Source organism: Lepidochelys kempii, chromosome 10 (assembly GCF_965140265.1).
Source record: "Lepidochelys kempii isolate rLepKem1 chromosome 10, rLepKem1.hap2, whole genome shotgun sequence".
Lineage (NCBI taxonomy): Eukaryota > Metazoa > Chordata > Testudines > Cheloniidae > Lepidochelys > Lepidochelys kempii.
Window position 1 is genome coordinate 4,372,306 of NC_133265.1, and position 14,933 is coordinate 4,387,238.

The 14,933-nt window shown below is 46.2% G+C and overlaps 1 protein-coding gene across 1 annotated transcript in view; it reads left to right on the top strand.

Moving 5' to 3' along the window:
• The window catches only part of RPS2 (ribosomal protein S2), a 77,535-nt gene that overhangs the window by 12,728 nt on the left and 49,874 nt on the right, over positions 1-14,933 (top strand). The gene's annotated exons all lie outside the window — the stretch shown is intronic.

A 14,933-nucleotide genomic window follows, 5' to 3' on the forward strand; every position in this document is an offset into this window, starting at 1 on the left:
CCTGAGTCATCTTTTGTAGGTGACAAATCTGAGGAATTGTCACAGATTGGAGTGTCACTAGAGAAGGTTTTGGAATTAATTGAGAAACTTAACAGGAACAAGTCACCGGGACCAGATGGCATTCACCCAAGAGTTCTGAAAGAACTCCAATGTGAAATTGCAGAACTATTAACTATGGTTTGTAACCTGTCCTTTAAATCAGCTACTGTACCCAATGACTGGAAGATAGCTAATATAACGCCAATATTTAAGAAGGGCTCTAGAGGTGATCCTGGCAATTACAGACCGGTAAGTCTAACGTCAGTAACGGGAAAATTAGTTGAAACAATAGTAAAGAATAAACTTGTCAGACACATAGAAGAAAATAAATTGTTGCGCAAAAGTCAACATGGTTTCTGTAAAGGGAGATCATGTCTTACTGATCTCTTAGAGTTCTTTGAAGGGGTCAACAAACATGTGGACAAGGGGGATCCAGTGGACATAGTATACTTAGATTTCCAGAAAGCCTTTGACAAGGTCCCTCACCACATGCTCTTATGTAAATTAAGTTGCCGTGGGATAAGGGGGAAGATCCTTTCATGGATTGAGAACTGGTTAAAAGACAGGGAACAAAGGGTAGGAATAAATGGTAAATTTTCAGAATGGAGAGGGGTGACTAGTGGTGTTCCCCAAGGGTCAGTCCTGGACCAGTCCTATTCAACTTATTCATAAATGATCTGGAGAAAGGGGTAAACAGTGAGGTGGCAAAGTTTGCAGATGATACTAAGCTGTTCAAGATAGTTAAGACCAAAGCAGGCTGTGAAGAACTTCAAAAAGATCTCACAAAACTAAGTGATTGGGCAACAAAATGGCAAATGAAATTTAATGTGGATAAATGTAAAGTAATGCACGTTGGGAAAATAACCCCAACTATCCATACAATATGACTAATTTAGCTACAACTAATCAGGAGAAAGATCTTGGAGTCATCGTGGATAGTTCTCTGAAGATGTCCACGCAGTGTGCAGCGGCAGTCAAAATATCAAATGGGATGTTAGGAATCATTTAAAAAGGGATAGAGACTAAGATGGAGAATATCTTATTGCCCTTATATAAATCCATGGTACGCCCACATCTTGAATACTGTGTACAGATGTGGTCCCCTCATCTCAAAAAAGATATACTAGCATTAGAAAAGGTTCAGAAAAGGGCAACTAAAACGATTAGGGGTTTGGAACGGGTCCCATAAGAGGAGAGATTAAAGAGGCTATGACTTTTCAGCTTGGAAAAGAGGAGATAAGGGGGGATATGATAGAGGTCTATAAAATCACGAGTGATGTGGACAAAGTGAACAAGGAAAAGTTATTTATTTGTTCCCATAATATAAGAACTAGGGGCCACCAAATGAAATTAATGGGCAGCAGGTTTAAAACAAATAAAAGGAAGTTCTTCTTCACTTAGCGTGCAGTCAACCTGTGGAATTCCTTACCTTAGGAGGTTGTGAAGGGTAGGACTATAACGGGGTTTAAAAGAGAACTGGATGAATTCATGGAGGTTAAGTCCATTAATGGCTATTAGCCAGGATGGGTAAGGAATGGTGTCCCTAGCCTCTGTTGTCAGAGGGTGGAGATGGATGGCAGGAGAGAGATCACTGATCATTACCTGTTAGGTTCACTTCCTCAGGGGCACCTGGCATTGGCCACCGTCAGTAGACGGGATACTAGGCTGGATGGACCTTTTGGTCTGACCCAGTATGGCCATTCTTATGTTCTAGATGGGTTCTTATACCACCCTCCTCTGAGCACCTTCCAAGAGTACATTAAGGACATCAGTCGCATATGGCTTGTTTTTTCTCACAGCCTCTCACTAAGGGGAGAGTTGTGTGGACAGGGAGGATAAATATCTATCATTAAAAAAATCAGATTTTTAATATACATTTTTTAAAATTTAAAATAAATACAGGTTTAATTTTAAAAAAATCTATTTAAATTTGAAACCAACCACCTATGTTAAGGCCTAAACTCACTACATTTGTTCAAATTTTCAATTATATACATAAAATAATGTTAGCAGTACATGTTTGCTGCCAGGTTTTAAGGAAAGTCAAACCACCTAACCAGTGGAAGTCAGTTTGTTGAAGTGCTAAACCAGCTTTTGGCAGTAGCACCTTCTTCTGCAACAGCGGTTTATTCAACTGTTTTCATGACTAGTTCATTCAAAGCTGAGACACTGATTAGAAGCTGAAAAAGCAGGAAAGCTTGTTTTCTTCTTCCAGTCTAAGAATAAAAATTAGCGGTGAGAGGGTGAGATCTACTAGTCCTAAAATCTTGAAAGACAATGGTGACCAGAAACAACCAGTTCAATTCATTAACTACATGTAACATTTCCTTTGTTTATTAGATCAGCTAGTTTTAAATGTAAAACACAGTTTGGTAAACTTTTTTATTTATATCTCCAACACTTTTCAGGTAGTTTTATTTAATAAAAAAATACTAAATGCTGTTTTTATGCATTTTAATGGAATTTTAATTTCCATCCAAATGGAACTGGACACAAACACAAGGAAAAAAGCCAATAAGAAATGCATCATTCACCATTTTTAACATCAAAAATAAGAATCAGACTAAATGCAAGTTAAACTATATGGTTGCTTAAATATTTATAGATGTATTTGTCCTGATTAGCAAAAAGAAACATCAAATTTACAACAAAGGCTCTATTTAGCTGCAAATCAACATGTTTTAGTGGTTACTGTGATGGGTCTTGGAGTACCCAGGACTGAGAATCACCTTCTTATCTATCCCCTGACTCCAGTAAGAGGTAGACTTGCCTGGGGTGGCTGGGGGTGAGCTCCCTCACACCGCCCGCCCGCCAGCCACTCATACACTTGCCTCTGGACTATGCCAGCCCTGTCTTTGCCTTGCAGGTTATTGATAGGGGCACCCCAGTCCCTGAATCCCCTTTGGAGGTTTCCTCTGTGACATCTAGCCCCTGACACTGGCTGCTCACAGAAATCCCAGATCCTCTGCCCCCAAAGGAGCAGGGTGCCCCTAGTTTACTAGTTTTACCTTAAATCACTGTCTCTGTGTAACATGCAGCACTGGTGGGCACTTATCATAAAACAAAAGTAGGCTTCTGTAAGAAACGATAGAGATTCTACTACAAATGATAGTGATGGAAACAAATGGTTACAATACAAAACAAAACCACAAAAGGCAAACTAGATCCTACACTTAACTACTATCTCTCCTATATAATAAAGTAGGTCCCCCCGCCCCCAAAGTTCAGTCTGTTGCAGAGCTGGCTGGCTTCACAGGAACCAAACTTTCATGAAGCACCCCTACTCCACAAGAGGTCTTCTCTGTGAATGGATACCAAGAGCTTCCCCTGCTCTGTTATACTGAAAATATTGTAGCTAATCTCCTTATATAATCATGTAATTGTGTTATCTATTGGTATGGTTATCCCATATGTAATCAGTGTCTAATGAATAGATTTAAACTGCAGGAATATGTGGGATAGTATTATGGGGTATGGGACTGAGAAGCATGTATTGGTAAAAATGCGTTAGATGTATAAGTAAGATAAGGCTTAACGCAAGATCTACAGGCTTTAGGTCGGTAAGATGTGTAGGTTGGTCATAGAACGCCTAAGGCCTAAAACAGATTGGCATGACGAGTTGACCAAGAGATAACCCTGTACCAGTAAAGTGTAAGCTTACAGTAAAAAATGTGTTAAGTGCTGATGCTCTGGAAACTATGCAGCAATAGATTGGAAAATATGCTGCAATGTGCCACTTAACACCACAAGGTAGTAAAAAAGTAACATTTTTGGGGATTCTATAATAACCTTAAATTGCCATGGTAACTCATTGAGCTAGATGTGAATGCGAATGAGGGGAACTAAGGGGATAGCCAATGAGAACTGGAAAGGAGTACTTGTGGCACCTTAGAGACTAACCAATTTATTTGCGCATAAGCTTTCGTGAGCTACAGCTCACTTCATCGGATGCATACCGTGGAAAGTGTAGAAGATCTTTTTATACACACACAAAGCATGAAAAAATACCTCCCCCCACCCCACTCTCCTGCTGGTAATAGCTTATCTAAAGTGATCACTCTCCTTACAATGTGTATGATAATCAAGGTGGGCCATTTCCAGCACAAATCCAGGGTTTAACAAGAACGTCTGAGGGGGGAGGGGTAGGAAAAAAACAAGGGGAAATAAGTTACCTTGCATAATGACTTAGCCACTCCCAGTCTCTATTCAAGCCTAAGTTAATTGTATCCAATTTGCAAATGAATTCCAATTCAACAGTTTCTCGCTGGAGTCTGGATTTGAAGTTTTTTGTTGTTGTAATATCGCAACTTTCATGTCTGTAATCGCGTGACCAGAGAGATTGAAGTGTTCTCCGACTGGTTTATGAATGTTATAATTCTTGACATTTGATTTGTGTCCATTTATTCTTTTACGTAGAGACCGTCCAGTTTGGCCAATGTACATGGCAGAGGGGCATTGCTGGCACATGATGGCATATATCACATTGGTGGATGTGCAGGTGAACGAGCCTCTGATAGTGTCGCTGATGTTATTAGGCCCTGTGATGGTGCCCCCTGAATAGATATGTGGGCACAGTTGGCAACGGGCTTTGTTGCAAGGATAGGTTCCTAGGTTAGTGGTTCTGTTGTGTGGTATGTGGTTGCTGGTGAGTATTTGCTTCAGGTTGGGGGGCTGTTGTCATCATGAATAGGTCGGAATATGAACAAGAGGCTGCTCAGCAGCTCTCCAACACCACTTTCTACAAGCCATTACCCTCTGATCCCACTGAGAGTTACCAAAAGAAACTACAGCATTTGCTCAAGAAACTCCCTGAAAAAGCATAAGATCAAATCTGCACAGACACACCCCTGGAACCCCGACCTGGGATATTCTATCTACTACCCAAGATCCATAAACCTGGAAATCCCGGGCACCCCATCATCTCAGGCATTGGCACCCTGACAGCAGGATTGTCTGGCTATGTAGACTCGCTCCTCAGGCCCTACACTACCAACACTCCCAGCTACCTTTGAGACACCACTGACTTCCTAAGGAAACTACAATCCATCGGTGATCTTCCTGATAACACCATCCTGGCCACTATGGATGTAGAAGCCCTCGACACCAACATTCCACACAAAGATGGACTACAAGCCGTCAAGAACACTATCCCCGATAATGTCACGGCTAACCTGGTGGCTGAACTTTGTGACTTTGTCCTTACCCATAACTGTTTTACATTTGGGGACAATGTATACCTTCAGATCAGCGGCACTGCTATGGGTACCCGCATGGCCCCACAGTATGCCAAAATTTTTATGGCTGACCTATAACAACGCTTCCTCAGCTCTCGTCCCCTAACGCCCCTAGTCTACTTGTGCTATATTGATGACCTCTTCATCATCTGGACCCATGGAAAAGAAGCCCTTGAGGAATTCCACCATGATTTCAACAATTTCCATCCCACCATCAACCTCAGCCTGGTCCAGTCCACACAAGAGATCCACTTCCTGGACACTACAGTGCTAATAAACGATGATCACATAAACACCACCCTATACCGGAAACCTACTGACCGCTATTCCTACCTACATGCCTCCAGCTTTCACCCTGACCACACCACACGATCCATCGTCTACAGCCAAGCTCTGCGATACAACTGCATTTTCTCCAACCCCTCAGACAGAGACAAACACCTACAAGATCTCTATCAAGCATTCTTACAACTACAATACCCACCTGCGGAAGTGAAGAAACAGATTGATAGAGCCAGAAGAGTTCCCAGAAGTCACCTACTACAGGACTGGCCTAACAAAGAAAATAACAGAACGCCACTAGTCGTCACCTTCAGCCCCCAACTAAAACCCCTCCAACGCATTATTAAGGATCTACAAGCTATCCTGAAGGATGACTCAACGCTCTCACAAATCTTGGGAGACAGGCCAGTCCTTGCCTACAGACAGCCCCCCAACCTGAAGCAAATACTCACCAGCAACCACATACCACACAACAGAACCACTAACCCAGGAACCTATCCTTGCAACAGAGCCCGTTGCCAACTGTGCCCACATATCTATTCTGGGGACACCATCACAGGGCCTAATAACATCAGCCACACTATCAGAGGCTCGTTCACCTGCACATCCACCAATGTGATATATGCCATCATGTGCCAGCAATGCCCCTCTGCCATGTACATTGGTCAAACTGGACAGTCTCTACGTAAAAGAATAAATGGACACAAATCAGATGTCAAGAATTATAACATTCATAAACCAGTCGGAGAACACTTCAATCTCTCTGGTCACACGATTACAGACATGAAAATTGCGATATTACAACAAAAAACCTTCAAATCCAGACTCCAGCGAGAAACTGTTGAATTGGAATTCATTTGCAAATTGGATACAATTAACTTAGGCTTGAATAGAGACTGGGAGTGGCTAAGTCATTATGCAAGGTAACCTATTTCCCCTTGTTTTTTCCTAACCCCCCCCCCCGCCCAGATGTTCTTGTTAAACCCTGGATTTGTGCTGGAAATGGCCCACCTTGATTATCATACACATTGTAAGGAGAGTGATCACTTTAGATAAGCTATTACCAGCAGGAGAGTGGGGTGGGGGGAGGTATTTTTTCATTGCTTTGTGTGTATATAAGAAGATCATCTACACTTTCCACAATATGCATCCGATGAAGTGAGCTGTAGCTCACGAAAGCTTATGCGCAAATAAATTGGTTAGTCTCTAACGTGCCACAAGTACTCCTTTTCTTTTTGCGAATACAGACTAACACGGCTGTTACTCTGAAATGAGAACTGGGGCACCCCTCCCCATTCTAAACTGGTTTCTTGCTATGCTTTTTCACCTAGTAGAGAAGCAGCTTGAGGGCGAGCTTGCTATGGACATCCATCCATGAGGAACTGAGCTGAGATCACCTGTTTATTACACACACTATCGAACAGCTATCACAAAGAGTTCAGTGTTGGTCAGATTTGACCCAGTGACATAGGATTAGTTAGGTGAGTAATTGACACACAATAACCATCCCAGCACTATTTGAGTGTCCTTTATCTGGAAGGATCCTGAAGGACCTTACAAAGTGTGCCTAGCATCATTGAAATTCAGCTGTGTCTGGAGGATGAGAGTGACTCTCATGTGAGAAAAGCACTGCACAAGATACGTGTGCACTCAGAATGCTGGAAGCATTTGAGTGGGATTCAAACAACCACTGAGAAATTAACTATTCCATGCCACAGCTGATGGAGTTAGAGGAAACCAAACACGTTCCTAAAGTTCCCTGCCAGATGCTAGCAAAACCTCTCATCCCAGCCGACATGAAAGGTCATATTTCTTAGCCTTGGCCCTTGTAAACAATGTACTTTTAGTCAGCTCCAAGCCTTTTTTCTTTTCTTTTTTTTTCCTTTTTAAGTTAGGGCTTGTCTTTGTCCTTAACAGGTGTCTAAAACTTTTCCTTTGTTCTCTTGCAATCAGCCTTCAGGCAGCTGGGTTTTTCATTAAGGGCGCTGATATGTCGTGTCTTTTCACAAATGACTTCCAAGAGCTGCAAAGGGCAGGGTTTGATTCAGAAGATGTTGCGGGCAGGGAATTAAGCTTTCAGGCAGACAGCATTCCAGGTGTTAGCTGCCCCACCCCTGCTCTGCCCAGGGTAGGTACTGATGCTGTTCTCTCCTGGAAGTGGATTGTGCCTCTGTGGCATCTTGAGGCTGACTTGAGAATTTCTCATTTGTGTTTTTTTGGGGAAGTGTTTTTTCTGGGAAGCTTGAAGCAGGTCAGAGTGACCCAGGAGCAAGCCACTCTCGTGTGTACCCTGAGGACTCCCCAAAATAGTACAGATTACTAAACAGCTTGGACCTGAATCAAACACATGCTAAACACATGCTAAACAATACCCCTAGGTTTCAGTGGTTGTGTAGCTGTAAGAGGCTCATTGTGGGTTACTGTTAGAAACTGACTTCTATGGAACTATGCTGATTTACCTAGATTGAGAATCTGGCCTCGGATATCCTTGTGCATCTTTGTTCTGAGACTCCAGTTCGTGCTCTTATGTGGTGCTAAAGATCTGAGCTAGATTCTCCTCCCAGTTACTCTGCTTTGTACATTGGTGTAATGTCACTGACATCAACGGGTTATTCCTGATTTACACCACTGGGAGAGGAGAATCAGGCCCTTCAAGTTCACCTGCTGGGGACATTTCACAAATGATGGAGAGGCAGGCTAGTGGTAAAATGAAGTGGGAACTAAAGCAGCAGACTGGGAGTCAGGGGATATGGGCTTTATAGCTGGCTCTGACACAGACTACCTGTATGACCTTGGGCACATCTCTGAATCTCTGCCTCAGTTTCCCTTGTGTACAATGGGAATAATAGCCCTGCCCCCATCCAATTGTCTGTTTTGTCTCTCTAGACTGTGACCTCTTTGGGGCAGGGAATTGCCATGTGTTTGCACAAAGGGGCCCTGACTTTGGTTGAGGCCTTGAGGTGCGACTGTAATACAAAGAGGTACAGCTGTTGTCCTTCGCATCAGCAAGGCTCAGAACGCCACCGCTGGGGGGTGGGACACATGGCTTCCTGGCACATACTCTCAAACTGGCTTTGTTTGGGGCTCTTTGAGGGGTATGTGTGTGAAAATGAGCAAAGGGAAATCTGCTAGCAGAGAGATCTATGGGGTATGTGGACTACACTCCTCAACGGAAGGGGTGGCAACTTCATTGCTGGGGACCTTTAAAACTAGGTGGGGCCAACACTCCCCACCCTCCCTCCCACCCTCCCCGCATCGTGTGGGCCTACCAGGGCTCTCTCATTGTTCAAGTCTGCGGGATCTTATACTGCAAGGTGTCTGGGGAGGATGGAAGAGCCTGGAATGGGGGAACGGAAGATGAATGGGATGAGTGTGACAGGGAGGTGGAATACAATGTCCTCTGTTCTTCATATCGCCAGATTTCCCCCCCCTTCCCCATGTTATTCTCCTGTAGTTGTCTACCCTGCCCTGGGTACCCTGGCCTCTGTGGAATCCTGCGCACTGAGCGCCCTTGGGTCAGGCACATCATGGCCGCATTGTTAACTCCTCAGACATGGCAGCCTGTGAGCGCCAGACTGATGCTGGGGTTTCTGTGCAAAGGGACAGGTTTCAGAGTAACAGCCGTGTTAGTCTGTATTCGCAAAAAGAAAAGGAGGACTTGTGGCACCTTAGAGACTAACCAATTTATTAGAGCATAAGCTTTCGTGAGCTACAGCTCACTTCTTCAGATGCATATCGTGGAAACTGCAGCAGGCTTTATATATACACAGAGAATATGAAACAATACCTATTCCCACCCCACTGTCCTGCTGGTAATAGCTTATCTAAAGTGATTTCCAGCACAAATCCAGGTTTTCTCACCCTCCACCCCCCCACACAAATTCACTCTCCTGCTGGTGATAGCCCATCCAAAGTGATAACTCTTTACACAATGTGCATGACAATTAAGCTGGGCTATTTCCTGCATAAATCCAGGTTCTCACATCCCCCCCACCCCCATACACACACAAACTCACTCTCCTGCTGGTAATAGCTCATCCAAACTGACCACTCTTCAAGTTAAAATCCAAGTTAAACCAGAACATCTGGGGGGGGGGGTAGGAAAAAACAAGAGGAAACAGGCTACCTTGCATAATGACTTAGCCACTCCAAGTCTCTATTTAAGCCTAAATTAATAGTATCCAATTTGCAAATGAATTCCAATTCAGCAGTTTCTCGCTGGAGTCTGGATTTGAAGTTTTTTTGTTTTAAGATAGCGACCTTCATGTCTGTGATCGCGTGACCAGAGAGATTGAAGTGTTCTCCGACTGGTTTATGAATGTTATAATTCTTGACATCTGATTTGTGTCCATTTATTCTTTTACGTAGAGACTGTCCAGTTTGACCAATGTACATGGCAGAGGGGCATTGCTGGCACATGATGGCATATATCACATTGGTGGACCTGCACATCCACCAATGTGATATATGCCATCATGTGCCAGCAATGCCCCTCTGCCATGTACATTGGTCAAACTGGACAGTCTCTACGTAAAAGAATAAATGGACACAAATCAGATGTCAAGAATTATAACATTCATAAACCAGTCGGAGAACACTTCAATCTCTCTGGTCACGCGATCACAGACATGAAGGTCGCTATCTTAAAACAAAAAAACTTCAAATCCAGACTCCAGCGAGAAACTGCTGAATTGGAATTCATTTGCAAATTGGATACTATTAATTTAGGCTTAAATAGAGACTTGGAGTGGCTAAGTCATTATGCAAGGTAGCCTGTTTCCTCTTGTTTTTTCCTACCCCCCCCCCCCAGATGTTCTGGTTTAACTTGGATTTTAACTTGAAGAGTGGTCAGTTTGGATGAGCTATTACCAGCAGGAGAGTGAGTTTGTGTGTGTATGGGGGTGGGGGGGATGTGAGAACCTGGATTTATGCAGGAAATAGCCCAGCTTAATTGTCATGCACATTGTGTAAAGAGTTATCACTTTGGATGGGCTATCACCAGCAGGAGAGTGAATTTGTGTGGGGGGGTGGAGGGTGAGAAAACCTGGATTTGTGCTGGAAATCACTTTAGATAAGCTATTACCAGCAGGACAGTGGGGTGGGAATAGGTATTGTTTCATATTCTCTGTGTATATATAAAGCCTGCTGCAGTTTCCACGATATGCATCTGAAGAAGTGAGCTGTAGCTCACGAAAGCTTATGCTCTAATAAATTGGTTAGTCTCTAAGGTGCCACAAGTCCTCCTTTTCTTTGTGCAAAGGGAGGTGCTGGCAGCCTGAGGCAAGCACCTGACAGTGGCTCCGTGCCCCATCCCCTTTCTGTCCCTGCATACCTGTCAGGAGGGGCCCAGGTGCAGGCAGAGCTCTCAGATGCCAAGCCAGCCGGGGCAGCTGCAGCAGCCACCCCCTTTGAAGGGAGGGCTGCTGGCTCAGTGCAGCAGGGAGGCAGACAGCAGCCTGAGCCAAGCCCTGCACTCTGTCCCTTCCCTCCAGCTGCCTGCACGCACAGAACAGCCTGAGGGGGTGGGGCAGCCGGCTCATGGCCAGTCTCAGCTATGAGGGTGCATGTCCGCCTGCAGGGAAACCACAGGCCCAATCCAGGCGTGCAGCCCTGGGGGAAAGGATGCAGCCTGGGGCTCTTCACAGAGGAAGGGGATGAGGCATGGTAGTGTAGCTCCTCAGTGGACGTCACTCCAGTACCTCCAAGAGGGAGAATGGAGATCCAGCCAGCTGGAGGTAAAACATCCCGGCCCTCCTACCCTGCAGCCCCTGCATTGGGCCACAGGGACACCCCATGAGGCAATGCCCCCGGTGCATGCGGCTACGGCCTGCCTGCCCTGCCATTTCCATACCGGAACAGCACTGGTTCCACCGGGTCAAGGTGTACCCGTGGCAAGGGAGGACTTGGCCCAAACACATCAATCCAGGCAGTCCTGTGTCAGCAGGGTTCTTGCCACAGAAGAAAATCCATCGTCTCTGTGACTGGGGTTTAGGAAATTCCAGGGAACTGGGAAATGGGGAAGGAGGGCAGGGAAGCACCTCAGGTCCCAGACGTCGCTCTGACATGCAGAACGAGCCAAATTGTATTTGCCGGACATCGGATCAGAAAAGGTAAAAGAAAGAGGTTTGCCAATTCCTAGCCTGAGGCAGTTTAGGGCTAAGTAAATCCTGCAAGGCCAGCCTTCAGACCTGTAATTGCCTAGGGGCTGCAGAGGCAGCTGGGACATAGGTCATCTCTTGTAAGAACAGATCTGCTGCTCTGATTCCTGTTGTCCCACTCTGCCCTTCAAGTGCCTCAGACAATGCAGAGTCCATCCAGAAACCTCTTCCCTGCAGGATGATGGGTGTCTGAGGGGGTAGGGGGTGAGTTATGGGGCTTTTCACCTCTGACTCACAAGCTCGGCTCCAGCCCCAGGTTGGCGGAGACTGAAAGTCCTTCCCCTTTCCTGTTGGGTGGCCTCTGAGGGGAGCTGGTGCTGCAGCTTGCTGAACAGGTGATTACATCACCGTCCTGCTGGGAAGTGACTGTGCCCCTCATGGCTGTCATGACTACGGGGCTAACTGCACCTCTGTCCCCATTCTGGTCTCTCTGAGGGCACCTCCTCCGGTGTTTGGCCTCTTGCCCATTCTTGGCCCCTGGTGGGGTCTCAACATTCTTTCAGCATCAGCCCAGGAGCTGGGGACGCTCCCCTGTGTACAGCAACTGCTCGTCACCCTGCAACTCCATCCGACTGTGCTCAGGCCCCCTACATTTCCTCCTTTTGGGCACCTGAGCTCAGTGATAGCAACCAGCAGCTGCCTTGAAAGCAGGTGTTTTTATTTAGCAGTTGGAATAAAGCATCAGAGAGAGAGGATTTTAAAACAATTGAAGGCTGCCTCAGCCAAATACTAGCCCACATTCAGTCTCATCTAATCTGATGCTCATTGCAAGCTTCGTGCTAGGGGTTTCTCGTAAGTCAGGAGCAGAGCGGGACCAGCTCACATGAGCCCAGCGAGCCCAGATCCTCCTGAGAGTCTGGGAAGCAAGTGGCAGGTTTTGGAATTGAAGGGATGGGAATCACAGCCCCAGGGGATTGTGGGGTAGCACTGGCAGACTCTCCAGACCCGAGTCTGGCAACCCGGACTTGAGCTGTGTCTACGCTGCAGCATGCCTGGGCTCTGATGCGCATCACAGGAGGATCGGGCTCTGACTCGCCCGCCTCCAAGGGTCCATGGGCCCAAGTCAAGAGGGGTTATTGGTCTGAGTCAGACTCATTTCTGTGTGGAGGGAATGGGAGCTTGGGCTCGAACCTGAGTCTGCACCGAGCCTGCACTTAGTGTGCAGCGTAGACATACGCTGTGGGACTCCGGCTGGTTCCTCTGGTGCAAACAGGTTTGGGTGCTCCCCAAGGAGCCATTAAGGCTACTTGCTGTGAGGTTGTCTCTTAATGACCCTTAAGTATAAGCTGTTAGAAAAGCCTCCTCTCTCTTGCCCTAGCTGGTAGGCTGTCCTAGCCAGATAGACCCTGCGGGTGACATATCCACCTCCATTTCTGCTACAGACACATCATGCTAGAAATAGGGCTAGTTACAACATTAATAATCACCAAAGAGCAGGAGCTGGGGATGCTACCCAGGTTTATCAGGGTTTATTATTGTCTTGATCTATGGAACACAGTTCTTCTGGAGGAATCTATTCAAGAAATTAACTCTACACTTCAGACTCAAAGAAAGAGGCACAGCTTGAGTTCCAGGTTTGTCCGTCTCGTTTACCAGGGACTAGAGCCCGGCTAGAGCTCATGCAGAATGCAGTCACAGCTAGAGGCTGAGTAACACATGGGAAATACTTAACCATTACGATATCTGTGGTCTGGAAAGGTCGCAACGCACTCTAAGGTGGAACAGAGCAGATGTAATAGCAAATCTACACAGTGTAGGATAGGATGTGAACAACTGATTCAACTGAAAATGCAGGGGAAACAGACTCTACCACACTGGAATTTGGCCAGGGCTTTGGGGTGAAGATCTCTTTCCTGGTAAAAAGCACCTCCGGGGCTCTTTAGTCAGGCCCTCAGTATTCCAGCTTAGCCCAAAGACAGCACCTTTAGCAGCACAGTGCCTCCTAATGCCTGACTAGGGCATTGGTTCAACAGTGACTGAGGGAAGAACCTCACCTGCTGAATCTTCAGTGCTAGTTCCTGGAGTGCCTGGGTTTTCCTTGAAGGCCGCCCCAGCCAAATACTAGCCTAGCTCAGCCCTGGTTAGCTAAAGGAATCTGGGGGCATGCCTTGCAGCACAAGGTGGCATGGCTTCTGGGAGCTCCCATAACTGACCAGACGTGGAGCCTCAGCTACCCCATCACCCCTAGGTCAAGCCTGAGACACCCTGGCATGGGGGTTTGTGTTTAGGAAGGTTGCCCAGCCTCTTGCCTGTGCTATCACCACAAGAAAGACAAGGTGGGTGAGTGAATATCTTTTACTGGACCAACTTCTGTGCGTGAAAGAGACACGCTTTCAACTACACAGAGAGTGCCTTGAAAGTTTGTCGCTTTCACCCACCGACGTTGGGCCAGTAACCGATGTTACCTGACCCACTTTGTCTCTCCCACATCCTAGGACCAACATGGCTACAACAACACTGCAAACTATACCCAAACGTGGCATTAACACTCCATAGCCCTCTGCGGCTAAGTGCACCTGCTGCGTTAGTGAGCTGAATATGGTATTATGCATCCATTGCAGTGGAAGGCAGTGGCCCACACAGTGCGAGCAAGCACATTTTACACTGCTGCCTCTCCCCGGCCCCCAGCAACTTTCATTGGTGGCATGTTCAAATTCTACAATTAGTTTGGTCTATCCCAAAGAATCCCTGTATTTGTCGCCCAGGCACACAAACTCCACCCAACGCCCAGGGATGCCTCGCTTTCCTTTGCTCTGCTCAAAAGCAAAGAGCCAGACAACATAAAGGAAGCTTCCCCCCAACATTTGTGACTTCGCGCTCCAAGACTGGCAGCCAGTCGTACTTGCTTCTCAAGGGAGCAGCCTACAGTGCTGTCAGTTGAGAGGCATGTCGAAATTGGCAGATCTTGGAATTTCTGGACCTCGTAAATTTCTGGGTGGATCAGGAAACAAAAATTGGTTGTTTAGCTTAAATCTGATTGGCTGGAGCAGCCAGGGCCCCTCCCTCCTGCTCCTAAATATTTAGTCTGCAGAAGGCAGGTGCCATAGCAGACTCTGCAGAGCTTGAGCCAGTGTGCAGTGAGAGCAGCATCTGCCTGTAGGAGAGATGAACTGTTGCCGGTACCCTGTTGATGTGAAAGCTGTTGGCTTGATGCAGTGCAAAAAGCAGAAGGTACTTTGATCTGAGTCTCTTTCCTGGAAATATATTGACCACTGCAAAT